The sequence below is a fragment of the Danio rerio genome, chromosome 9 (assembly GCF_052040795.2).
Source record: "Danio rerio strain M-AB ecotype USA chromosome 9, GRCz13ab, whole genome shotgun sequence".
Lineage (NCBI taxonomy): Eukaryota > Metazoa > Chordata > Actinopteri > Cypriniformes > Danionidae > Danio > Danio rerio.
This window is the reverse complement of record NC_141029.1, coordinates 41542282-41568790: the sequence shown is the minus strand read 5'-3', so window position 1 is coordinate 41568790 and position 26509 is coordinate 41542282. Positions and strand designations below refer to the sequence as shown.

Sequence of the window (26509 nt, the reverse complement as noted above, 5' to 3'; positions counted from 1 at the left end):
TACTGTACATTAACTAGAGTAAAAAAATACTGTATTTACATTTACAGCAAAATTTCTCTTGCTGTATATGTATTTACTTAATTGTATGTATAACTATTGCAATGGTGTCAATTCCAGTTCCCGGAGGGCCGTTGCTCTGCACAATTTAGTTCCAACCCTACTTCAACACACTTACCTGTAGATCTTAAACAAGCCTAAAGAACCTAATTAGTTTAATCAGGTTTGTTTAATTAGGGTTGAAATTAAACTGTGCAGAGCTCTGATTCCAGGAACTGGAATTGACACCTGAGATCTATTGTAAAATATACAGTAATTTTCACAATGTAACTTTAACATGCAGTAGCATATAACACAATGCATAATGCTACTTTTATAGTCTTACAGTAAAATACAGTTCATATAACAGTTAAATACTGTTTAATTTACTAAAAACTGTTGAGCTTTACTATTTTTCAATCCATCTCTGGGTCTGTACTTTGTGTAATAAGACTGATATCATTGCTGCAGTAGGTGCAATGCTATTATGCAGCACAACCGGCAGATGCTTCATGTGCTTCATTTATAACATCCTTGTGTCTGCTTCAGCCATGGTATGGCAGCAAATCTCCTTGATTTATAAGCAGTAATGAGATAATTATTCCCAGACATATCGGCCTAGAGCAGAGATAACCAAACTAGGCCCATGGTGACCTCTGATTTGGCCCACCATCACAAATGTATCAATTAAATATTGTAAATGAATCAAATTTTGATTTAAAAAAAAAACAAAAAAACAAGGTGAGCTGATTAAGGCAAAGGCAGGTGCACCTTAACTCGTGTATTTCGGCATTGAAGGATTGATGATGATGATGATGATGAAGCCTTTATTTGTCGCATACACTTTCATGCAGGGAAGTGTATACAGTTTGGTATATTTACCTTCAGCCCACTATCCTCAATCAAGTCTGGTTTTTTGGCCCTTCATAGGAAAAGGTTTGGGCACACCTGGCCTAGAGAATAGTTTTTCTTTTTCTGTCGGCATATTATTACAGAATTATTATTACATGCATATTATTACATAATTACATATTGAAGTTTTTAAATATATATATATATATATATATATATATATATATATATATATATATATATATATATATATATATATATATATATATATATTTTAAGCAAGAGGCTAATGGTCTAATTTGATTCAATGATCTATGCTAAGCTAAGCTAAAACTGCTCCTGCCAGACACTAAGATTGGCTGAATGGATTCAAAAATAATAAAACTCAACTGTTTACCTCCTTGGAGTTCTGAAAGAAGTTAAAGTGAATTGTTCTTTTAAAAGCATCTAACTCCACGTTGAGATTTTGTTACGCCAGTTATGTTTTTATACTGTTATTATTTTATATTGTACTTTTTAAACATTTTTTTTCTTGGTTGTAAGTTTGACCTTTAATTCAGCTTAATTTTTATTTAGTATTTTATGCAAATTAGTTATGTGCAGATTGATACTAAAATATCTATATCTCCAATACCCGCTTTGTATGTTCTAGAATCAATTATCTTATCAAAATATCAATATTTCAGTAATTTTGAGCAAATATAAAGTTAAAAATAAATATAAAGTTACCCTAGTTTATCTAAAAAATGCCAACTTAGTCAGAACTACTTGTTCTTTCGCTTGCCAAGTCATTTGCATATGCTGTACAACTGCAGAGCATGCTAGCTAGCCACTCAGTCCGCTGACACTTGTTGTTCAGTCACACTGCCATTGGATAAGGGTGACCGCAAGCGAAGTTATGTGTGGAGCTACAATTTTCTGAATTCCTAAAACAAATTTGTTTTAGATCTTTGGTTATGAAATAAGTATTTAAATAATTAAATGACCATAAAGTTTGCAATATTTCAGTTTGGGGTAAAATTTGTAGACTACTTTTTACTTTAGTTTCCCAAACGGTAATTTTTGGGCAAAGTATCGGTATTGTATCATCACCGATAGTCACTTTCATTTTACTTGGTATCAGACTGGATAGGAAACCAGTGGTTTCGCACATCACTAATGCAAATCTGACAACTGATCTTCTTTTTGATGACAAACACTCTTGAATTGGCATTGGAAGTGTATTATTGAAAGTTTATGACTCTGACATTGTTGAAATCTGCACAAATAATTAAAATGAAATGACAGGTATAGGTTTTAAACTCACAGTTTAAAGTAGACAAATGGAAATAGTGTTTTCTCTAAAATGTACTGCAGTGTAGCTTCAAAGAATATTTTAAATTAATAATAAAATCATACTGCAGTTTCATTGAGTTTCCTTGATTATTATTTCAGTGTAGTCTTTGTTTAATGCATCATTGGCAGTTGTTTGTAAGAATTTAATGGTAAGTTGATTCGTAAGCATGTGTACACATCTATTTTAAATATGCAAATGCATTTACATTTTAAAAGCTCTCTGTATGTTAATATTGCATGCGTCAGTGCCATGTCTACAAAAATAAAATAAATAGAAAACCTGTATGTGCACTTCACATACGGATAGCTTCGAATGCTAATAAGATCAGGTAGAAAGGAGAGGATTAGGGAGGAGTTGAAAAGGAAAGTGAGAAGCAAAGCATTTAATTGACAGCGTCAGGAAACTGAGTGATAGATTGCCTGATTACTGCCCTGGCAGGGCTGGTCTCACAGATGGTACATTAACAGCTGCCCTGTGCCCAAACTCCATCCCTTCCCTTCACTCCTCCAATCTGCATTCATCCTCTCTCATCACCCCTACCTGTCAGATTCTGTCTCGCCTTAGTCTTTACATCCTTCTGATTTAGTCTAATGAAGATTTCAGAGAAACGTAATATATTGGTAGGCGATTTTCTTTTGCCTTTTGGTTAGGGGTGCCCAAACGTTTTCTTATAAAGGGCCAAAAACAAACTTGATTGAGGTAAATATAGTAGGTATGGGTTATTTTCTAATTTATTTAATAATCTTTAAAAACTACTACAAAATATTGCTTTATAATATAAATAACTAATGCAGTGTTTTTTTTTTTTTTACATTTTATAGTCATAGCATGATTATAATCTAATTCACAACAGAACTGCACTAGTTTTTGCCTTGATTTGCTCACCGATGTCTTCTGCATAGTCTCTATCCATTGAGTGACAGTATTTACAGTTTTAAAAAATCTGATTTATTTACAACATTTAATTGAAACATTTAATTTCATTTTGCTTTTGCCATTAAGACAAACAAAAAAGGCTTTGCAAAATAAGAAATGACGATCTGTTAAAGGCATTCGCCCCAACCACCTCTCCATCACTCTCCTTCTCTTCTCAGATGGGATGGTGGGCCATATCAAAGGTTACAATTGGGCCTTTACTTTGGGCATCTCTGCTTTAAAGCATTGTATAATGCTTATAACAAGTATTTAGCCATTTAGCAATCCTACAGCTTCAAACACCACATTACAATCAAAATGTGAATTAGCTGCATTTTCACCAAGTACACAATTCACTATACAATTGCAATATGCCAGTCGATGGTGTTCTCTGGCTTGTGAACAATGTCTACTTTGACCATTAAACACTGGAAAAGTCTGGTCTCTTTGTAACTGCTTTCTGCTGTAGACCAATTACAATAGGCTGGGGGAGATCTGACCAATCACAGCAGAGTATTCACTCATAAAGAAGACACTGTTAGAAACGAGCTGACGATACAATGTCTTTTAGGGCTGAACAATATATTGTTTGAGCAACAATATTGCAACGTGTGTATAGTCAATAGTCACATAGCAGTTTATTAATATCTTTTAAAAATATATTATTAAACATATTTGTTATATTATTTTTTCAATGATGACCATGTTATTTTATATTTGATTTTTGTACTTGCTGTTATAGTTACTGTTGGACTGCCCTGAAAAGCATAAAGCACTCTTTATATATTTATTTTTGCTTGTAATTTATTATAATTTATGCTCATGCACTGCACGGATAAATACTTGATCATCCCAGTTGATCTAAATGAATGAAATCTTTCCAAATAGAGTTATTCAAATCATCTGGTGAAACGTTATTTGTTGAATTATGGAAGTTTAAATACCATTAGACGATTATCAGTAAATTTAACTGAAAAATCATATTTAACTTTTAATATATTTTTTGTGAATTGTATTTTTTTATCGTATATATTTGTCTAAGTAACTTTTTATTGTAATACACATTTGTTTTTATCATGTAATATTTTTTGTATATCCATTTTGCCATGTAACAGCCATAATTTGCTCATGTGGCAATGAATGAATGATAAATAAATAAACCAAACATCTGGTAAAACTTTATTCCAATCGCAATAAATATCACAGTAAAACAAAATATCGCAATGTTTTCAATATCGTGCATCCCTAATGCCTATTATGAGACCTGTTAATGGTGCCAAAATGCCATTTTTGATCCTTGTTCCTTTAAAACAAACCCCTATCTTTTAGTAATAAACTTCAGTGCATAACCTGTCCAGTACTGTTTATGTTACAAATGAGTGTGTGTGAGTGTAATATTACACAGTTTGGACAGGTGCGCTCCCTGTTGCACTGTGCAGGGATTACACAGTGGTGGGAGTGTTGCCAATCTCCAACAGCGAGAACACACTGCCCGAGCTGTGGGACCTTAATATCATATCATTAATATTATCAGTTTCTATGCACACATACACATTCACTCCTCTACTACCAACCTCTAGTACTGAACATATACATGAGCAGCAAAAACCCTTAAAAAAATCATGTACAGCATACATTTATACTGCTTTAGAAGACTGGCAATTTCAGTTTTTTTAATATTCATAAATAATAGCATTGCTATATATATATATATATATATATATATATATATATATATATATATATATATATATATATATATATATATATATATATATTGTATCATGATGATTTAAAGTTAAAGAAAAAAAGCTGATTAGTTCTAAGGTTCATTTGACTGAAAATTAGAAAAATTACTGCAGAATATTCAGTAACAGAGGAATAAACTACAGTACAATTATTTTAATTCTGTAATATGTTTGCAAAAACATGACTTCTATGCACTAATGAACCTCCAAAGCACAAAATAGCTAACCAGAGATGATTAAATGTTCAATATGAAAACGCACTCTATACAACTGGAAGCAGTGTGTTCTTTTATTTCCTCGATGCCCTTTTCAAATACCACAGCAGATTAAGGCAGACAGTAGAGACCTGAAGCAAATTTCTCTGTGAAAAGCAGGTCTATTTTTTTGCACGTAATGTGATAGTGGGCATTTGCATTACATCAAATGTCTGCATTTGGGAAATGCTTTTATTCAAAGTGACTTTAAGAGGATCTGAGATCAACAATTTATCAGTTTATGTGTTCCCTGAGAATCAAATCCATGACCTTGATATCGCTAGACCACTGTTTTGAGTTGAATTAGAATTGGAAGTTCTCTATAATTAGATGCCCGGAGTTCAACTTCTTTTCAGAATCATACAGTATCATCGATTAATGATGTCCATTGACAGTTAGCATGCTTTGTGTACGAAGTCTAAAATGGTTGCTCAAGAATTAGGAGGCAAGAAGATTAAGTTCAAGAAAATTTTATTAGGTTCAGAGCTAAACAGCAAACAGCTCAGCATGCCACATGGTTACAAACACATGAGCTGTTTCTCAATATGCGTTCTTCAGTGGTCTTGCGTCCTCGTGTTCTCGTGTAACGTCATCATCAGCTGCCAAAGTTCTGTTCCAATACTCAAGACCACAAGAAAAGAGGACGCGTGAAATTTCCCGGATGTGTTCTTGATATTGAGGACGCAGCGATGCAGACTTGAGCACTGAACTCGCGCTAGAAGTCCCAGAAGTCATTGCGACTGGAGGTGGGATGCGCAGGATTTATTTAGATTTATTATTAAAGTTCAGAGATATCATTTATTTACCTCAGGACTTTCCCTTAAGGAGATGGTAAATATAAACATCACCATGGACATCTTAATAAAGGAATATTTTATGGAACAATATTAAGTGGATTGTTGATTTGGATGTTATGTATGAATTTTGTATTTTAATGTTTTTATTAGTCTTTGTTGTTGTGTATTAATGTAATTTTGTGTTATGTTCGATGGACCCCAGGAAGAATAGCCACTACCTTGGTAGTGGCTAATGGGGATCCTGATAAATAAATAAATAAATGTTTGCTGAAATTCGTATTAAAATCTGTTTTATTTATATTGTGCAACGTATATTTATAAAGTCTTTATGCATTGTATATATATTGAAAAGCGGGAAAACAATAAATCGTTCTATGAATGCTGTTATGTTAAAATTAGTTACCATTAAAAATGTGTGAAGGTCATGTGACCATCAGGGGAACGCAGCATCTCATTTCCCACAGGACGCGTTCTCTGTTCTCGTGGTCTCCAGAATTTGTTCTTCCGAGGACACCTGGCAAGACCGGTCCCCACAAGAACGCAAGTCCGTTCTCTGCCTTTTATAGACCCCAGAGTAACCTTTCCCATGTGATTCAGTGACTCAAATACAAGAACATAACAAAGTCTTTATTAGGTACACCTTACTAGTACCAGCTTGGACCCCTTTGGAATATTCCTCAGGGATTTTGGTCCATATTGACATAATAGCATCATGTAGTTGCTGCAGATTTGTCGGTTGTATGTCCATGTTGCAAATCTCCTGTTCCATCAGATTCCAAAAGAGCTCTATTGGATTGAGTTCTGGTGACTGTGGAGGCCATTTGAGAGCAGTCAGTGGCTATTTGAGTTACTGTTTTCTTTCTATCAGCTGGAGTCAGTCTGGCCATTCTCCTCTGACCTTTGGCAACAACAAGACATGTGTGTCCACAGAACTGCCTGAATATTTTCTTTTCTCAGACCATTCTTTGTAAAACCTAGAGACGGTTGTGATGGTATATAACAACTTTAACTGTTAATAGATTAAAAAAAACAGTTAATTAGTTAAATGTTGTGGCGAGGGGGCGTGGCCGAGAGCCGTGGGAACGGGGTGAGGCCACCGCGTGAGTGGATACACGTGCGGTGTGCACCTGCCTCGGATCCCACGGAAGGAGCTCTGGACCATAAAAGGAGGACCGATGGCAGAGGAAGCCGAGAGAGGACCGGGCCCGGGCATGTTATTTTACTTTTGCTTTCAGTTTGACGGCAGTCTCCGCGAGGAGCTGCCGTCCGTTTGTTTTGATTTAAATGGCAGTCTCAGTGAGGAGCTGCCCTCATTATTATTAATAAATCATTTTTAAACTCCGTCGGTTCTCTGCCTCCTTCTTCCCGGCGGCCAAAGGGCCGTAAACTTCATTACAGTGGTGCCGAAGCCCGGGAGAAGGAGGGACGCGTTGTCCAGATGCCCTCGCCGCTGAGAGAGGGGGCGAGTGTTCGGGAGTTAACCCGAGTGGGGGAGAAACCCGTTCGTCTGCCCAGAGTGCCGGGGCGGCCTGAGGCTGGCGAGGAAAGGATCTGCCTGCTGCCGTCTCCCAGCATGGGGAGGAGCAGGGGACGCGGGGCTCACCACCGGAAGGGAAAGAGCTGAAGGGAGCCATCCCACAGAACCCGGGGGAGTCGCCGCGATCCGCCATGATGCCAGAGCCTGCATCCATCCACCGAAGCGGGAGCGGAGCAGGAGACCAGAAATGCCGCCAGCCAGCCAGGAGAACCGCCGCCGGACGCCAGAAGACGGACGGGTGGATAGATTCCTCCACAGGGCTCCCAGCACGTCGTCGCATCTCTCAGCTGGTGGAGGACCGAGTGGCAGCGTGTCTGGAGAACCGAACCCCAATTTTTTTTTTTTCCTCTCTCCCCTTTCTCGGTCTACTCTGTCTTTCCTCCTTTTTTTTTCCATCTCCTTTTCTCTCGGCCCGTCTCATATAGGTCTCGCGGGTGCTGTGGCGCCAAATCCCACACCCCCCCCCCCCCCCGGAGTATGCACAGCCACGGGGTGCCCCCGGCCTGTGATGGGCGATGGGGGTATGTGGCGAGGGGGCGTGGCCAAGAGCCGTGGGAACGGGGTGAGGCCACCGCGTGAGTGGATACACGTGCGGTGCGCACCTGCCTCGGATCCCACGGAAGGAGCTCTGGACCATAAAAGGAGGACCGATGGCAGAGGAAGCCGAGAGAGGACCGGGCCCGGGCATGTTATTTTACTTTTGCTTTCAGTTTGACGGCAGTCTCCGCGAGGAGCTGCCGTCCGTTTGTTTTGATTTAAATGGCAGTCTCCGTGAGGAGCTGCCCTCATTATTATTAATAAATCATTTTTAAACTCCGTCGGTTCTCTGCCTCCTTCTTCCCGGCGGCCAAAGGGCCGTAAACTTCATTACAGTGGTGCCGAAGCCCGGGAGAAGGAGGGACGCGTTGTCCAGATGCCCTCGCCGCTGAGAGAGGGGGCGAGTGTTCGGGAGTTAACCCGAGTGGGGGAGAAACCCGTTCGTCTGCCCAGAGTGCCGGGGCGGCCTGAGGCTGGCGAGGAAAGGATCTGCCTGCTGCCGTCTCCCAGCATGGGGAGGAGCAGGGGACGCGGGGCTCACCACCGGAAGGGAAAGAGCTGAAGGGAGCCATCCCACAGAACCCGGGGGAGTCGCCGCGATCCGCCATGATGCCAGAGCCTGCATCCATCCACCGAAGCGGGAGCGGAGCAGGAGACCAGAAATGCCGCCAGCCAGCCAGGAGAACCGCCGCCGGACGCCAGAAGACGGACGGGTGGATAGATTCCTCCACAGGGCTCCCAGCACGTCGTCGCATCTCTCAGCTGGTGGAGGACCGAGTGGCAGCGTGTCTGGAGAACCGAACCCCAATTTTTTTTTTTTCCTCTCTCCCCTTTCTCGGTCTACTCTGTCTTTTCTCCTTTTTTTTTCCATCTCCTTTTCTCTCGGCCCGTCTCATATAGGTCTCGCGGGTGCTGTGGCGCCTAACCCCCCCCCCCCCCCCCCCCCGGAGTATGCACAGCCACGGGGTGCCCCCGGCCTGTGATGGGCGATGGGGGTATGTGGCGAGGGGGCGTGGCCGAGAGCCGTGGGAACGGGGTGAGGCCACCGCGTGAGTGGATACACGTGCGGTGCGCACCTGCCTCGGATCCCACGGAAGGAGCTCTGGACCATAAAAGGAGGACCGATGGCAGAGGAAGCCGAGAGAGGACCGGGCCCGGGCATGTTATTTTACTTTTGCTTTCAGTTTGACGGCAGTCTCCGCGAGGAGCTGCCGTCCGTTTGTTTTGATTTAAATGGCAGTCTCCGTGAGGAGCTGCCCTCATTATTATTAATAAATCATTTTTAAACTCCGTCGGTTCTCTGCCTCCTTCTTCCCGGCGGCCAAAGGGCCGTAAACTTCATTACAAATGTATTAAAGTTAAGGTAACTAACTAATAACCTTAACTTTTCAGAATTTGCAATGCCTTTTGTGAATCTGCTTTGAAACAATAATCTTTGTGCAAAGTGCTATACAAAGAAAATTAACTAGACTGAATTGAATAATGAGTCTTATGTTAAAAAAAAAATTAATAAAAAATGTCCATAAATAGTAAAAGTGCATTGAACTATATATGAACATCATGAGCGTTCTTCAGTTCCCAGCAGTCATATTTAGTCAATTGTGAAAGCAATTTTTCTCACATTCATCTCATGGTTCCATTTCTCTCAACCCTTTTTGCATAATTGCACTGATTTCCTGTCACGTCGGTGATGACAATTTTCCTTTTCTTCTCATCCTCCTCTCTGCACATTTATTGCTGCCATTTGCAGGAGCCGCGGGAGGCCCGTCTTAGTGGACGCGCTCTGTCTTCTTCTCAGCTTGGATGGTTGAAGGACCATCTGCTGTGAGGAATTTTGAGCCGTCCTGAAGTGGAGAGGCCCAACGCGTGACGCCGTTCTTCCTTTCCTCTACTATTATACACCTTCTGATTCAGCCCACACACACTCCCACTCACCCCCTGGCTTTGCTTCTCTTTTCTTCTCATCATTTGTGATGAAATTATAAAGGGTTAAGAGCAAACGCGTCTGATGGACCTCACAGCAGACGGGTTGTCGAGTTATGCCTCTCAGCGTAAAGTGTCAAACGCGGCCACCTGCGCCACTCCAGGCGCTGTCTGAGGAAATAAATCGTCCAAGCCGACATCATTTCTCAAACGTTCCACCTTTCTTTCACCCACTTTCTTTGTGTTTTCAACTCTCAGCTCTGATCGTTCTACTAATCTCACCCCGTCTTACTCAAACACTCTTGTACGCGCTTGCCTCCCACTTATCCGGTGAATCATTTTGCATTAGTTTGCTGTGGGTGAACATGAGGCCATCGGTCGGGGTGTGAGAGCCGTCAGCTCAAGGCATGGTGTGTTTGTGAATACTTTCTCCTCGGAGCAGCTGCTCGGCTTGTGTCCATCTTAACCTTGACCTTAAGCGTTTAGCGGGTTGTCAAGAGGCTGTCAAAATGTTTCTATATTTGATCTGTGACTTGGTTTTAGGGCTTGCGCATGTTACATATATTATTATTGCTTCTTGGATTTGTTTTGCAAAGGTTTTTAAAGGTGTACTTAACCTTAAATGTTCAACACATGAGGCTTTTCTTCATCTCCAGTTTATAAAATAAAATGTTTTTTGTAGATTTAGGTTTTTCGATTTCTCATTTTTTTTTGCAGAAAATCTGTTTATCCAAAATCAACATAAGGATGAGTACATGATGATGTAATTTTAAAGGGATAGTTCACCCAAAAATTTAATTCCGGTCATCATTTATTCACCCTTCGCTAAACTAAGATATTTAGAAAAATGCTGGTTGCTTGGAACGACTGACTTTTTAGTATTCTTTTTTTTTTTTTTTTTTTTTTTTTACAATAGAATTCAACAGCAACCAGCATTCTTCAAAGTATTGTTCAAGAGAGGAGAAACTAATATAATTTTTTTTTATTTTTATTTATTTTATTGTTTTTTTTAAATATCCCTTTAAATAGGGTGAAATGTGTGTTGTATGTTATGCAACATGTTTAATCATACAGTAGATTACAATGGACTAATACTCATTCTATTACACTCACCGGCCAGTTTATTAGGTACATAGGTAGTGCTTTTCACAATAATTATTCTTTCAAAGTAGCTTTACAAAAGGTGTACATTATTTTGCATTACAATCAAATTTGGAAAAGTTTTTTTTTAGTTATCTTAACTCTAATTACAATTAACAAGTAACTATTAGCTTTTAACAGTTAAAGCTATTATATACAGTATAAACATAGTTCACCTGCAGTTATAAAGTATATACACCCACCGGCCACTTTATTAGGTACGTCTGTCCAACTGCTTGTCAATGCGAATTTCTAAGCAGCCAATCACACGGCAGCAACTCAATGTATTTAAGCATGTAGACATGGTCAAGATGATCTGCTGTAGTTCTAACTGAGCATCAGAAATGGAAAGGAAGGTGATTTAAGTGACTTTGAATGTGGCAAGGTTGTTGATGCCTCACAAGCTGGTCTGAATATTTTAGAAAATGCTGATCTACTGGGATTTTCACGCACAACCATCTCTAGAGTTTACAGAGAATGGTTGGAAAAAGATAAAATGTCCAGTGAATGGCAGTTGATGCCAGGGGTCAGAGGAGAATGACCAGACTGGTTTAAGCTAATAGAGAGGCAACAGTAACTTAAATAAGCACTCGTTACAACCGAGGTATGAGAAAGAGCATCTCTGAATGCACAACACGTCAAGCCTTGAGGCAGATGGGCTACCGCAGCAGAAGACCACACCTGGTGCCGCTCCTGTCTGCTAAGAACAGGAAACTGAGCCTACAATTCGCACAGGCTCACAAAAAATCGGACAATAGAAGATTGGAAAAATGTTGCCTGGTCTGATAAGTCAATTTCTGCTGTGACATTCAGATGCTAGGGTCAGAATTTGGTGTCAACAACATGAAAGCATGGAACCATCCTGCCTTGTATCAACAGTTCAGGCTGCTGGTGGTGGTGTAATAGTGTAGGGATATTTTCTGTAAGCCCATTAGAACCAATTGAGCATTGTGTCAATACCACATCCTACCCGAGTATTGTTGCTGACCATGTCCATCCTTTTATGACCACAGTGTACCTATCTTCTGATGGCTTCTTCCAGCAGGATAACAAGCTATGTCATAAAGTGCGGATCATTTCAGACTGGTTTGTTGAACATAACAATGAGTTCACTGTACTCAAATGGCTTTCACAGTCACCTGATGGATGTTGTGGAATGGGAGATTCGCATCATGCATGTGCAGCCGACAAATCTGCAGGAACTGTATGATGCTATCATGTCAATATGGACCAAAATCTCTGAGCAATATTACCTTGTTGAATCTATGCCATGAAGAATTAAAACAGTTCCGAAGCAAAAAGGAGTCCAACCTGGTACTAGTAAGGTGTACCTAATAAAGTGACTGGTGAGTGTATATTTTGTGGGTTTGTATATCTTTTGAGGATTCTTTCTATCTTGTATTCATTTGCAGTGTGGATTCCAGTCTTAATGAAGGCAGTCAGAGTCCCTTTTAATGAAGGCTTACAAATGTACCCAAGTCACCACTCAAGTGTTGTTTTGCATTTGTCAGTCACGGATGGATAGATTTTTGAACACTTGTTAGTTATATCATCATATTATGTCTCGAATCTTAAGATTTAAGGAGATTTCAGTTGAATTTTTTGTTTCATTTATTATATTGAATGCATTATATGTGCTGAGCCTCTGAGAGAACTTCAAGAAGAATACTTCAAAGTTATACTGTAAGTTTTTTCATATTTCATCATCTCTGTAAATCTTTAGTGAAAGCTTTGTTGCTGGGAAGATGGAGTGTGTAAGTGTTCTCCTCCTCCCCTGTTCTCTTTCTTGTCATCATCATCCTCCTATCATCACCAGAGAGCATGAAATATGTTTCTTATTCATTTAAGTTCTTTTTGCATTTATATTTCATTCAACTGAGATGACATACTTACCTCAAATGAAAATTCAGATATTATTTACACATCCCCATACTTTTAAAAAACTTCTGTTATGTTATTCAGCTCTAGGTGTCACATAAGTCTGTTGACCCAGAAATGGAAATGCGTGAAGCAGGTAGAAAGATTTGCGCCTGTACTTGACACTGCTGGAGGATCAGGCATCTGTCCAAACAGAACGGGTCTGTGGGTTTGCCAATCAATGAAAGGATTTGGGTTTTCTGCCAAAAAAGCAGAGAGAAAAAAAAACATCGCCGTCAGGTCCTACTAGTCAAAAGCAGACATATAATCCACAAAAGCATCTCAACTCCGACATCTCTGCCAGAAACACAGAATAAGTCGGTCTATAATATGGCCTTTGTGCAGAAAACTAACAAAAATGCGACCTTTTGTGAAACGAGTTTGCTTTTTTTATTAGACACATACAATGTCTTTATCCTTCCTCGATCAGCTGAAGTTTTTAACTTGAACTTGAGAGGAGTACAATGATTCGTTTGAGATACTGAGAGTTAATTTGTACTGAATATTTGCAGAATATGTACACTCTTGATATAAATGTTTGTTTTCTTTATTCCAAATTCATTGGGATTTTACTCCATTTTGTAAACCAATTTGGGAATTTCTCCTTATCCATCCATTTATCCTTTCTCCTATCCATCCAAACATATTAACCATTCATCTATCCAAACATTTTATTATCCATCCATCCATCCAAACATATTATCCATCCATCCATCCATCCATCCAAACATATCATCCATCCATCCATTCATCCATCCGAACATATTATCCATCCATCCATCCATCCATCCATCCATCCAACCAACCATTCAACCATCCATCCATCCAAACATATCATCCATCCATCCATCCATCCAAACATAATATCCATCCATCCATCCATCCAACCATCCATCCATCCAAACATATTATCCGTCCATCCATCCATCCAAACATATTATCCATCCATCCATTCATCCATCCATCCATCCATCCATCCATCCATCCATCCATCCATCCATCCATCCATCCATCCATCCAAACATATTATCCATACATCCATCCAAACATATTATCCATCCATCCATCCAAACATATCATCCATCCATCCATCCATCCAACCATCCATCCATCCATCCAAACATATCATCCATCCATCCGTCCATCCAAACATATTATCCATCCATCCATCCATCCATCCATCCATCCATCCATCCATCCATCCATCCAAACATATCATCCATCCATCCATCCATCCATCCAACCAACCATCCATCCATCCATCCATCCATCCATCCATCCATCCATCCATCCAAACATATCATCCATCTAAACATATTATCCATCCATCCATCCATCCATCCAACCATCCAACCATCCATCCATCCAAACATATTATCCGTCTATCCATCCATCCAAACATATTATCCATCCATCCATCCATCCATCCAAACATAATATCCATTCATTTATCCATTTATCCATCTATCCAAACATATTATCCATCCATCCATCCAAACATATTATCCGTCCATCCATCCATCCAAACATATTATCCATCCATCCATTCATCCATCCATCCATCCATCCATCCAAACATATTATCCATACATCCATCCAAACATATTATCCATCCATCCATCCAAACATATCATCCATCCATCCATCCATCCATCCATCCAACCATCCATCCATCCATCCAAACATATCATCCATCCATCCATCCATCCACCCATCCAAACATATTATCCATCCATCCATCCATCCATCCATCCAAACATATCATCCATCCATCCATCCATCCATCCATCCATCCATCCATCCATCCATCCATCCAAACATATCATCCATCCAAACATATTATCCATCCATCCATCCATCCATCCAACCATCCAACCATCCATCCATCCAAACATATTATCCGTCTATCCATCCATCCAAACATATTATCCATCCATCCATCCATCCATCCATCCAAACATAATATCCATTCATTTATCCATTTATCCATCTATCCAAACATATTATCCATCCATCCATCCATCCATCCATCCATCCATCCATCCATCCATCCATCCATCCAAACATAATATCCATTCATTTATCCATTTATCCATCTATCCAAACATATTATCCATCCATCCATCCATCCATCCATCCATCCAAGCATACCATCCATCCATCCAAGCATACCATCCATCCATCCATCCAAAAAAGAGGACCATGTACAGTTTCTCTTGACTTACTTTAGTCTTTTTTTAAGCATTCCTCTTTATTCCCACTCATCCGCTATTCAGACAGCAGAATTTTGACCTCTTCTCTGCTCTCTAAGGGGTCATTCAGTTGGAACCTCTCACATAGTCAATTCATATGATTTCCACAGCCATATCACTCTGCAACCCAAGACTGGTTACTCATTGAAGCTAAGCAAGGTTGATATAGTGGAAAAGAGTGTTAAATGTTTGAGTTGAAGCCTTTTTATTTGACATTGCTCACTCTTTGCTGTTTCTCTTCATTAAACTATTAATGACACACTTTGCTATAGGCCATTTTCTACTGTCAAGTCAATCATAGAGGAAAGTCAGAAAGACAGAAATGGGATATGAAGGAAACATATGGAATTTCAAAGCATGGGCTATTGCTTTGATGTTCATTGGTAGTGCCTTAAAATTAAAGCTGAAGTGTCTGTTATTACTGTTCTATATTAGTTGTGTTCATATCTTTAATTTTTGTTGATAAAAACAGAAGGTATGTCAGCTCTGCTAGTGCTTAAATGCTCTTATCAAAACCTTGGTATGCTCCAAATAAGTGAAGCGAGACTGCTGAAAATGTTGCTTTCTTTCCACTTTCAAACTAACTATAGTGTGATTTAGCTAAATGATGAACACAACACAAGACATCTAAATTAATCAAAAACGGTTTGCTTTTTTAACAAGATGCAAGCCTGAAAAAGGACAAATTTAAGAGTCTAGTGTGAGTCAGCAAAAACACGAACACAACACAAGACTTCTGAACAAACCAAAAACAGTTATTTAAATATAATATTTATTTTTTCCCTCTTTGGTTTTCAGACCAAAAGAAGTGAATACATTCGTAGTTGTTAAATTCTCTATAATATTTACAGTAATGTTTATAAAAAAAAAAAACATTTAGAATAAACATTTCTTATCTTTCTCAAACAAGAAAATAAATAAAATTGTAAAGTAACATTTATATTTTTAGGATTGTTTTTTTAAACGATTGATAAACATGGTTTAATAAAGCACTTTCTTCTTCTGTGGCAACCCTTGATAAAGGAGGGAATAAGCTGAGGGATAGTGAATGAGTGAAGCATGATCATGAAAGTTGATTCACTCTGGAGTTCATGCAGACATTATAGGATTGAGTGTGTTGATTCAATTGTCAAATTATGTGTTTTTTGATAGATACAATTCTATTTGCTTGGACAGTACTGTCACAGAACTGACTTGCAAAATTGATAATTATTGCATTCCTGAATTTTATTAGTTGGTCAAGTAAAGAATCCACATAGGGCTGGGCAATATGGCTTTCAATTTATGATAGGGCTGCACAGTGGCACAGTGGGTAGCACGATTGCCTCACAGCAAAAAGGTCCCTGGTTCGAGCCTCGGCTGGTTCAGTTGGCGTTTTTGTATGGAGTTTGCATGTTCTCCCTATGTCCGTGTGGGTTTCCTCTGGGTGCTCCGGTTTCCTCCACATGTCCAAAGACATGCGGTATAGGTGAATTGGGTAGGCTAAATTGTCCGTAGTGTATGTGTGTAAATGGATGTGTGTGAATGTTTCCTGGTGATGGGTTGCAGCTGGAAGGGCATCCCCTGCGTAAAACATATGCTGGACAAGTTGGCGGTTCATTCCGCTGTGTCGATTCCAGATTAATAAAGGGACTAAGCAAAAAAAAAAAACGAATGAATTAATGTATGAATGAATATATATATATAATTTTATTATATATTTTTTTCATGAACATGCATTCAGATGTTTATTAATTTTTATTTTGTGTTATCAGTTCATATAAATTACTCGCATTAAGCCAGTGGATCTTTTATTTGCTTTGATTTTGGGTCACTCCCTCTGCTAGATTAGTCTAGTGCACTGAACGAGTTATATCAGTGTTGATATTTACAGTAATGAAAGTCTTTGCAGCTGTGTCACGTAATTTATCCAGAAACTGCAATGTTGGATTCCAACATCAAATGGGTAACAGTTCGTAACAGCTCGGTAACAGTTTCAAATGTGTGTGTCTGATGGTGAATGCGTGACTAAGGGCCTTGAGTTATGATGGGGTTTTTTGGCGGGTGAGCTTGTGCATTTGTGTTTTTATTTTTTTACTTCAAAGAGTGCAACATTTCTTTGAGATCTTTCCTTCTTGCTGATACAGCCTTGTTGTTTGTATGTTTTATGACAAATTCAGGGGAAACTAAGGGAACCCAGAGGAGAGCGTGACGTGTAAGATTGAAAACAGATTTTCATTCAAACACATCGATGTAAACTTCACACTCAAGTTAATCAATAAAAACGATTTATCGCCCAGCCCTAAATCCACCCCAAAATCATAGATACCGTTAAGTAACATTTAATATTTAAAGGTTAGAATATAAGGAAGTATTTAGTATATTAAAATATACAAAAAATATTTATTTTGAATTTTAACCTAATCAAATAATCACAGAGGCAACAGATGTCTGCTATAGAATATTTCTGTCTGCTATAGAATATAACCAATCATTTTAACATATTAAACACACATACAAATAAATGTATACGTATAACATTGGCTGAGAATTATATACAAAGCAACTTGTGATAGAGCTGACTGAGCAAATACAGAGCCAACAGTAATAAATAATGGTTCAGTCTTTTGGCGCTTGAAAGAGTATAAGAACATATTGTAATATATATACAAATATATATGAATGCAAAAAGAGATTTACATGTATTCCTTTAGCAGATCATTTTATACAAAGTGACTTGCGTTAGAGCAACCTGAGCAAATCGTCACAGAGCCAACAGTATTAAACAAATGGCTGCCTTTCTGGATTCTTTTTATTCTATCCTGCTTTTGATTTAATCTATGTATGTGCGTTTAAGGTCTTGACAGAGACCATCTCATGTCTTTGGCTTGATCTTTTTTTGACATGCATACATATTCAGCAGGCCATGGTTCACCATCTCAATTATGCTTCAAATACACCAGCACACACATTGTGACTGACAGGTCGTAGTTCCTTTCTGTGCATGTGTATGTGTCCGTCAGCTGCTGCGTCACCAAGACAGCCCTTTCAATTTGTTTTTTCCTCAAAGCGCCGCTGTAAGGTTCAGTCTGACTGTGTGGCTTTAGCTCCTCAGACAGAGTTTTGACGTCTGGGATGGAGAGAGTGAGTAGATCAGTCATGGGATGGATTGGGGCTGCATGATATTTAAAAAAAAAAGCAATATTTTGTTTTTCTGCAATATGTACAGTTGAAGTCAAAATTATTGGCCTGCTCCTGTGATTGTTGATTCTTTTTTTTTCTTTTTCAAACATTTCCCAAATGATGTTTAACAAAGTATAGTTTTTTTTTCTTCTGAAGAAAGTCTTGTTTTATTTCGGCTAGAAAAATTGCACACTTTAAAATACTTTAGAAATAGTTTTGAAACAAATCTTTGCACTTAACAAACGAAATGAAATATGTAGGCTAATAGATATCTTAATGAAGTGCTTACAACATCGTTTTCTTATCCACGAAAGTAAAGAAGTAATGAAAAAAATATGTAAATATATAAGTTATGAAAAAAAACTATGTATATAAAATTTATATATTTTCTGAAAATCTATTTTTTTATACCACTTTTTTAAAAATTACAATTAGTCAAATAGAAATTCCACCTCTAGTGCAGTTCCTACCCTGCAGTGTTCGTAAAGCTTACAGCAATGCATTTACATACGAAAGGTTGACTTAGAGGGGGGAGGAGAAAGATGGAGTTGTCAACTGTTCAGCCAACTCCACGTCAATTATCAGCAGTTCTCTGTCATTTTTGGTGCTTTTCTGAAAACTCCCGTGAAAAGCCGAATCACTGAAACTTTTATAGCAATTTACAGGACCGTTAAGTTCCAAAAATGAGGCTTTTCATGCAATGAAAGTAAAGAGCAAAAAGTATAGCCATAGTAAAAAGACTTATGGAGAATGCTCATTTTTAATCATTGTGCTGCATATGGTCTGTTAAACTGTTTAACTGCTGGTAAAGCGTTCAGTTTTTTTATATACAAAGTTTATCATTTAAATAGCAATTGCATTAGGGCGCAACACAACTTAACCCTAAAGGGGATGGGAGATGAAACTCTGATTGGATCAATGCACATTATCCTCAAAAAACACCCATAACTCATTAAGAAAATTAGCATCTGTTAGACCATGTGCCACGCACTTAAACCGTATTTTTCCATCCTAATAATAGCAAAAGTGGAATCGAACATGCTCTTAATACTTTATAGACTTTGAGTGTAGATTGTTAAAATAGAGCCCAATATGTTTAGTTGTGTTGTACAAAAATCTTCTTTAATTTAAAAACAGAAATTGGGGAAAAAATATACACAGGGGCTAATAAACTAGACTTTAACTGTGTGTATATACAGGATATATTCACAGGATGACTTAATAATTTTACATTGATTGCATTTTTAAGGGAAGTGCATCTGCATAATATGCACAAAATTATACAAAATAAAATGAAACAATGAAAAAAAAAACAATAGTACAAAGATGCAAATTATGTTTTATGGTTTTTTGCTGGAGTCTAACAGTATTGATGTAAAGAAATATAATAATTGAATGTATACTAACACCGTATAATCTCAATCGTGTGAATAATTAAGCACATTTAATCTTTGTTAATGTGGCAAACATTTTGTTTAAATTTATTGTGAACAAATGGTTTAAATGTGTTTGATATTTTTGTCACAGGCTTTGAAATCACATCTCCAAATCTTTTAGACTATTAGATATGAGCTAAACTTTGTAATGACTCAACAAATCACATGTTCTGAACTGTGGTTCTTGCTTAATTATGGTCCCAACATGACATTTCAGATCCTACAATGTGACTATTTCAGATTTGCACCTTGCAACATTGATGCTGAAACTAAATGTTGTGCAGCCATATAGAAGAGATTGTGATCAAATGTTATCACTCGAACTGTGACGCCTACCTATAAAGTATCAAATTTGTCTTCTGAAGAAATAGTTTGACTGAAAAGTAAAATGTATTCACTCTCATGTTATTCCAAATAATGACTCAATTTTTTTTCTATAATTGGATATTGCACACACGGATTTGTGATGGCCATCAATGCAGATGCCAAATTTTCTCTTCCAGAGTCTTGTTCCAGATGTTTAGACCTATCTCTGTTTTATTTCTCCCAGCATGCTCTTTGGCATTGTTTGAACACACAGCAGCAGACAGGGATGGAGCGTTACTGAAGGCAGAGCTGGCTGACACTCTGACAGCTTTTTTATTTTATTTTGGCATCGTAACTTGAGTTGACTTTGAGCTCCACAAACTATCACAGAACCTCCTGATGGGAATGCCAACAAGTCCCCAAAAAGTTTGTCATGCCTTTAAGGAAGATTTCATCCAGAACTGACAATTCAGGGCTTATTTACTCACCTTGTTATTCCGTTCTTACATTCTGGTTTCCAAAAAAAAAAAAAAACACGAGAGGATGTTTTACAAGTCATGTTTTTTTTTCAAGCAGCTAAAGCTTTTAAAGACCCCCTGTGGTGAATCAGGTTTTTAATGCAGTGTACATGATTAACTGGTGTTTATAATATTCATAAAGGCTGATTATGTACAAATCATCAGTCAACACTTCTGCTGTGTATTTTCTTTCTTTTTTTGTGTAGTACACCATAGACAATGCTGTGTTCCACAAAATTGATTTATGTAGGCACAACATAAAGGAATTAAATTAACATATTAGTTTTACATATTTAACTGGATTGAACATAAAACAATTAAGTTGCCTCAAAACAACGTGTTTCAGCTTTTAGTCAAGGAAAGTTTATTTATATGTATTTGCATGACACATTTCATACTCAATAGCCATTCAAAGTGCTTTACATGTCAAAGAATAAAAGAAACAATACAATTAAAATTATTAAAATAATTTAAAATGATTATACAGATTACAAACACATTAAAATGTGATAAAACAGGTTATAAAAGAATGAAAAAGAAAAGAAAGACATAATAGTGAGATCTGTTGGACGTAGCACAGGGCTCATTCACAGCTAAAAGGCACAGCCAAACAGATGCGTTTTCAGTCTTGATTTGAATGTGCCTAATGTTGGAGCACTTCATTTCTGGAAGCTGATTCCAGCAGCGAGGAGCATAGTAGCTGAAAGCTGATTCACCCTGCTTTGACTGAACTCTTGGAATTTCTAATTTACTTGATCCTAAAGATCTGAGTGATCTGTTTATATTCAGTGAGCATATCTTTAATGTAGTGAAGTCCTACGCCATTTAATGAATTACAGTATAGACAAGTAATAATACTTTAAAATCTATTCTGAATGTAACTGGGAGCCAGTGTAAAGACTCGAGGACAGGTGTGATGTGCTCTGATTTTCTGCTTCTGGTCAGAATCCTGGCTGCGGCGTTCTGGATGAGCTGCAACCGTCTGACTGTCTTCTTGAGAAAGCCAGTCATTACATTAATCCACTCTGCCTGTGATAAAAGCATGAACAAGTTTCTCTAAATCCTCACTGGAAGCAAAGCATCTAATTCTTGCAATGCCTTTAAGATGATAGTATGCTGACTTACTGCTTTGGCATGACTATTGAAATTCAGATCTGACTCCAGAGTAACACTAAGTTTATTGACCTTATTTTTAGTTGTTTGACCCCTATAGCCAAGGTACGCATTCACCTTGAGAACGTCATCTCATCTCAAAAGTAGTTTAAACAAACAGGAAATAGCATTTTTGAGAGTCTGTATGATATAAATTATCCCTGTTTTAATATTTTATAAACATGCAACTAAACTGGTCAAATGTTTTGTAATTTCTTAGTTTTTTTCGATTATGATCAAAGCATTTTTGCCAAGGTTGTTGATTCTTAGAAGGTAACAGTCTGTCACTGTGTCCTAACAACAAGCGACGTGACAAAATTCCAGCGACAAGCAACCTGGCTTTCCTCATCATATATGACACCACAAATACATTAAAAGGGTTAGTTCATCCAAAATTGTAAAAAATGTCATTAATTACTCACTCTCTTGTCAATTTAAAACCCTAAGACCTTCATGTTCAGAACACAAATTAAGATTTTATTTTATTTTAGACTAGATGTGAGAGCTCCCTCATTCTCCATCCTCCAGCCTCATTTATTTATGTACTTGTGCATTAAGATATTTATTTGCACAATTATTTACAATATATGACATATTTTTATTAGAGTCAATATTGCAATGAGCAGTGCAGCAGCAAAGGGTTGTATTGCCTGTAGTAAATGCACACCCTAATCTGATATGAAAAACATTGATGAACAAGTGAAATTTAATCTTAAACTATTTTCAAGAGGAGCACATGCACATGATTGACCAGCTGGCCCACATTAGCTGATCATGATCCTCCAATCAAAGGATCCCAGGTCTCTATATATATATCCTCATTTCTTTTCTATAACTATCTTCGGCTGGAAGAAACCCCTCTCCTCCCTTTCTTCCACCTTTATCCACAATGGGTGGCATGGTGGCCCAGTGACTAGCACTGTTGCCTCATAGCAAGAATACCAATGGCGTTGAGTCCTCGCTGAGCCATCGGGTATTTCTGTGCAGAGTTTGCATGTTCTCCCCGTGTCTGCGTGGGTTTCCCCCTGGGTTCCCCGGTGTCCTCCAACCATCCAAATATGCTCTATATTAATAAAATAAGCCTATTTTTTTTCCAGTGTCTTACTTTCAGGAAGTTCACCTTGGCCTCAGCAGCGGGGAAGTTTGAGATTGACCTGAGTTCAATTTCCCCTAGCCCTGCGAAAGGGGGGAGCCCTGGGTCCGAGGATCCCTTGAACTTAGGGCTCTCTCCCGGGACAGCATGCCAAACAAGCTATGTATGAATCATGAGATAAGTGTGAACTCTTGAACGTAGTTTTTTCGTCGCACAAAATTGTTCTTGGGGCTTCATATGATTACAGTTTTAACAATGTTTTGGCTCCTTTTGTGGAACATTGCTTTTCTGTTTGAATGTCGCATGACCATTGCCGTATATAGATGAAAAAAAACAAAAATTCTCATTAGCATTTAAAAAAAAAAATCTATATATGTTCATGTTTAAACTACATGTTTGCTGCTTATTTTATTTTCAATAGCTGCATTTGCTTTCGTTATGGCATCAAATGTCACATTAAATGGCATTCAAACTCACACTGGTATCATTTAACACTGAATACAGCACATGATCGCTATAGGTGAATTGGGTAGGCTAAATTGTTCCTAGTGTTTGTGTCTATGTCCTGGTCCTTCAAGTTAGGGGTTGAGCGTTGGGTTAACGACCCACCTCGTAATGATTAGATGTTATGAAACACCAACATGGTGCAGTATCAACTTTGATATAAATAGCACATGATCAGCACCTGAGGTGGTCATTGTCATAGTAGTTTATACTGCTGTTCCAGCCACAACCTTGCAGGAATAAAAATCATTTCTAAAATATAAACTTTGACTCACACTGTCACAAAGTGTTAGGACAAAGATACCTTATAAGATTTGCAGTGCCACTTCACGTGTTAAGACATGGTGTGAGAACAAACAATGTAAGATTAGCAAGACAATACTAGCTGTTTGATAACATTATTAGTTAAATCAATTCCCATTACATGTCCAATGTGGTTGAGCTGTAGTACATTGAATGTGTATACGAATTATTACTATGCAAGTATCTATTTCTGGTTTAAACATATTAAAAGGGAGCAGTTATAGTCCAAGCTTTTGTGATTGTGGGGAGGTGGAGATTTATTAGCATATTTATAACACAATCAGATGAAGGTGTAGAGTTATATTCAAATTATTTTAATGCATGAATATTTATTTTTCAGTGTCAATGTCAAAGAAGCTTTTCAAAAATAACTTTTTTTTTATAGCATGGGATAAAAAAAGCAAAATACCACGATATTAATATATATTCCTTGTGTCCCTTATTCCTTCTGTAGTTATATTATTTTTTTGGAGTAAATGCAAATAAGTATTAATTTGTAAAAGCTTGACCTTTGCTATAATATGCACTGATTTATGTATCTGCGAGTGGGTGTCCACCCTCTATAACACACAGCTGGTGATAACTGTTCTAATTACTCAATGCTTGCTTATAATTGGTGTTTGTTTTTCAAGAGTACTTTTTTTCTTTTCATGCATTGGTGCACTTAATCAGAAATTCTAGTTATTTGTGTCTTTCAAAGAGAAACACACAGACTACAAATACATTACCAAGTGTCAAGCCATCTGACATTCAACAGTCGTAAATATTGACCATATTCACAGAGGAAAAAAATGTAAAACACATTGTAGATGCAAATGTGGTAAACAATTTGTTTCTTTCATGTTTTTTTTTTTTTTGTTTTTTTTTCTGGTATTACTTTATTTTGATGATCTTTGTTGACTAAGTTACATTGCAAACAAAAGTCAACTAATTCTCAGTCAAGTATTAACAGAGTGTCGACTGCCTGTTAAAGCAATTTAAAGAATGACTGTTTTAAATAATATTCTACACACAGCATTGTTGGTTTACAAAAATTTTTTTCTGATTGTTCATAATATATGTATTAATTTAGGTGCTTTTACAAAAAAACTGACATATAAAACATTTGGTAGAGGTTGATATTTTAGAAATTAATGAATGAAAAAAATGCATTTAGTCTGTTAAATAGCAACATTAGGAGTTAAGAAATACAATCCATTTTTTTTTTCTTGGTAGGGCAGTTAAAGGGTTAAAATCTGCTGATACTACTCTCTCCAGACTATAAGAATTATAAGAACTTACACTAGCCCTAACCTCAACCTTAACCTAATGAGAAGCAGTTACCAGTAGTTGTAATCACTTATAATCAACAAAATTTGATCAAAAACTTACAATAAACAAAACTTATAATTAACAAAATGTGTTAAAGCAACCATTAAAATAATGTAATTTTTTTAATGATATTTTTTTTCATATTATATTTTTATTTTAATTTTTTTTGCACAAAACAAAACATTAACAAAACATTCACACAATTTATAATACTTTTTATACAAGTAATTACAATACAGAAAATAATAAGTAAATAAAAATAATTTTAATTAAATAAAAAATAAAATAAATAAATAAATAAATAAAAAACAAGCACCAGTTCATCCAAACAGGCACCACATAGAGTAAATAGTATACACAGTCAAGTTGTACTTGATTAAACTCAAAACACTGAAAGTGGAGTGGAAAGTAAGAGAAATTTGTCCATAAGTGCCTTACTTTTAACTCCTTAAAAGATAATCAAGGAAGTTTTAGAAGCATTTTAGAAGTGAATTCTTTCAAATTTAGGAGGGGCAACTATTTCAGTCAACCATTTATGAAAAGCAGGTGGTAAAGTGGCTTTTGATAATGTTAACCACATATCACATTTCACACTGGTTATACTGATTGATTGATTGATTGATTGATTGATTGATTGATTGATTGATTGATTGATTGATTGATTGATTGATTGATTGATTGATTGATTGATTGATTGATTGATTGATTGATTGATTGATTGATTTTATTCATTAGAACCGAAACTGGAGACTAACAAGAGTCCAGTCAGCATGCTTCAGTTTTTCAAGCAAATAATCCCAACCCAGGCACATTCTGAATACATACCCCTATATACATTTCCTCAAAGCACCAAAAACGTCCCAGGAGGTATGTGTTTTTTTTTTTTTTTTCCACAGTTTTTGTTTTCTTGAATCCACCAGAGGCTGCTGTGTATGCTTTTTAAGATCTCAAATTTCTCTTGCAAGTGCCATTCATGCCTGCCTGTCTGGTGTAAATCCACCAGAGGCCGCTGTTAACGGACTGATAGACTGACTGATCACCTGACCCACCCGTCTCCTTCCCTAAACCCAACCGATAGTGTTTTCAAAAGCATCTATTGACCACATTTTCAGATTTTACCACATTCTCACCCTGTTATTTACTTTGGTTATTTATTTATTTATTTATTTATTTATTTATTTATTTATTTATTTATTTATTTATTTGGCTTCTGTTTTCGTCTTACCTGCTATCTGGAACCGTTCTTTGCCGGACTCGTTTATTTTAAAAATGAAATGTACCTCTGGCTACACATTTCTCGGCCTTCAGAGATGTATATAGGTGTATGTTTTTAGAATGAGCCTATGTTGAATAAACTACACTTAAGATGAAATCAATGAGTATTTCCCAAAGCCCTTGTACATTATGTAGGTCTTAATGATGTTTACTCTAATTGTACATATTTATTACAGAATAAATGTACAAATACCTGTAGGTCTTA

General features: G+C 37.3%; 1 protein-coding gene across 4 annotated transcripts in view; it reads left to right on the top strand.

The window, feature by feature from the left end:
- Nucleotides 1-26509, top strand: part of erbb4b (erb-b2 receptor tyrosine kinase 4b) — a 655930-nt gene that overhangs the window by 225761 nt on the left and 403660 nt on the right. The window lies entirely within an intron of this gene.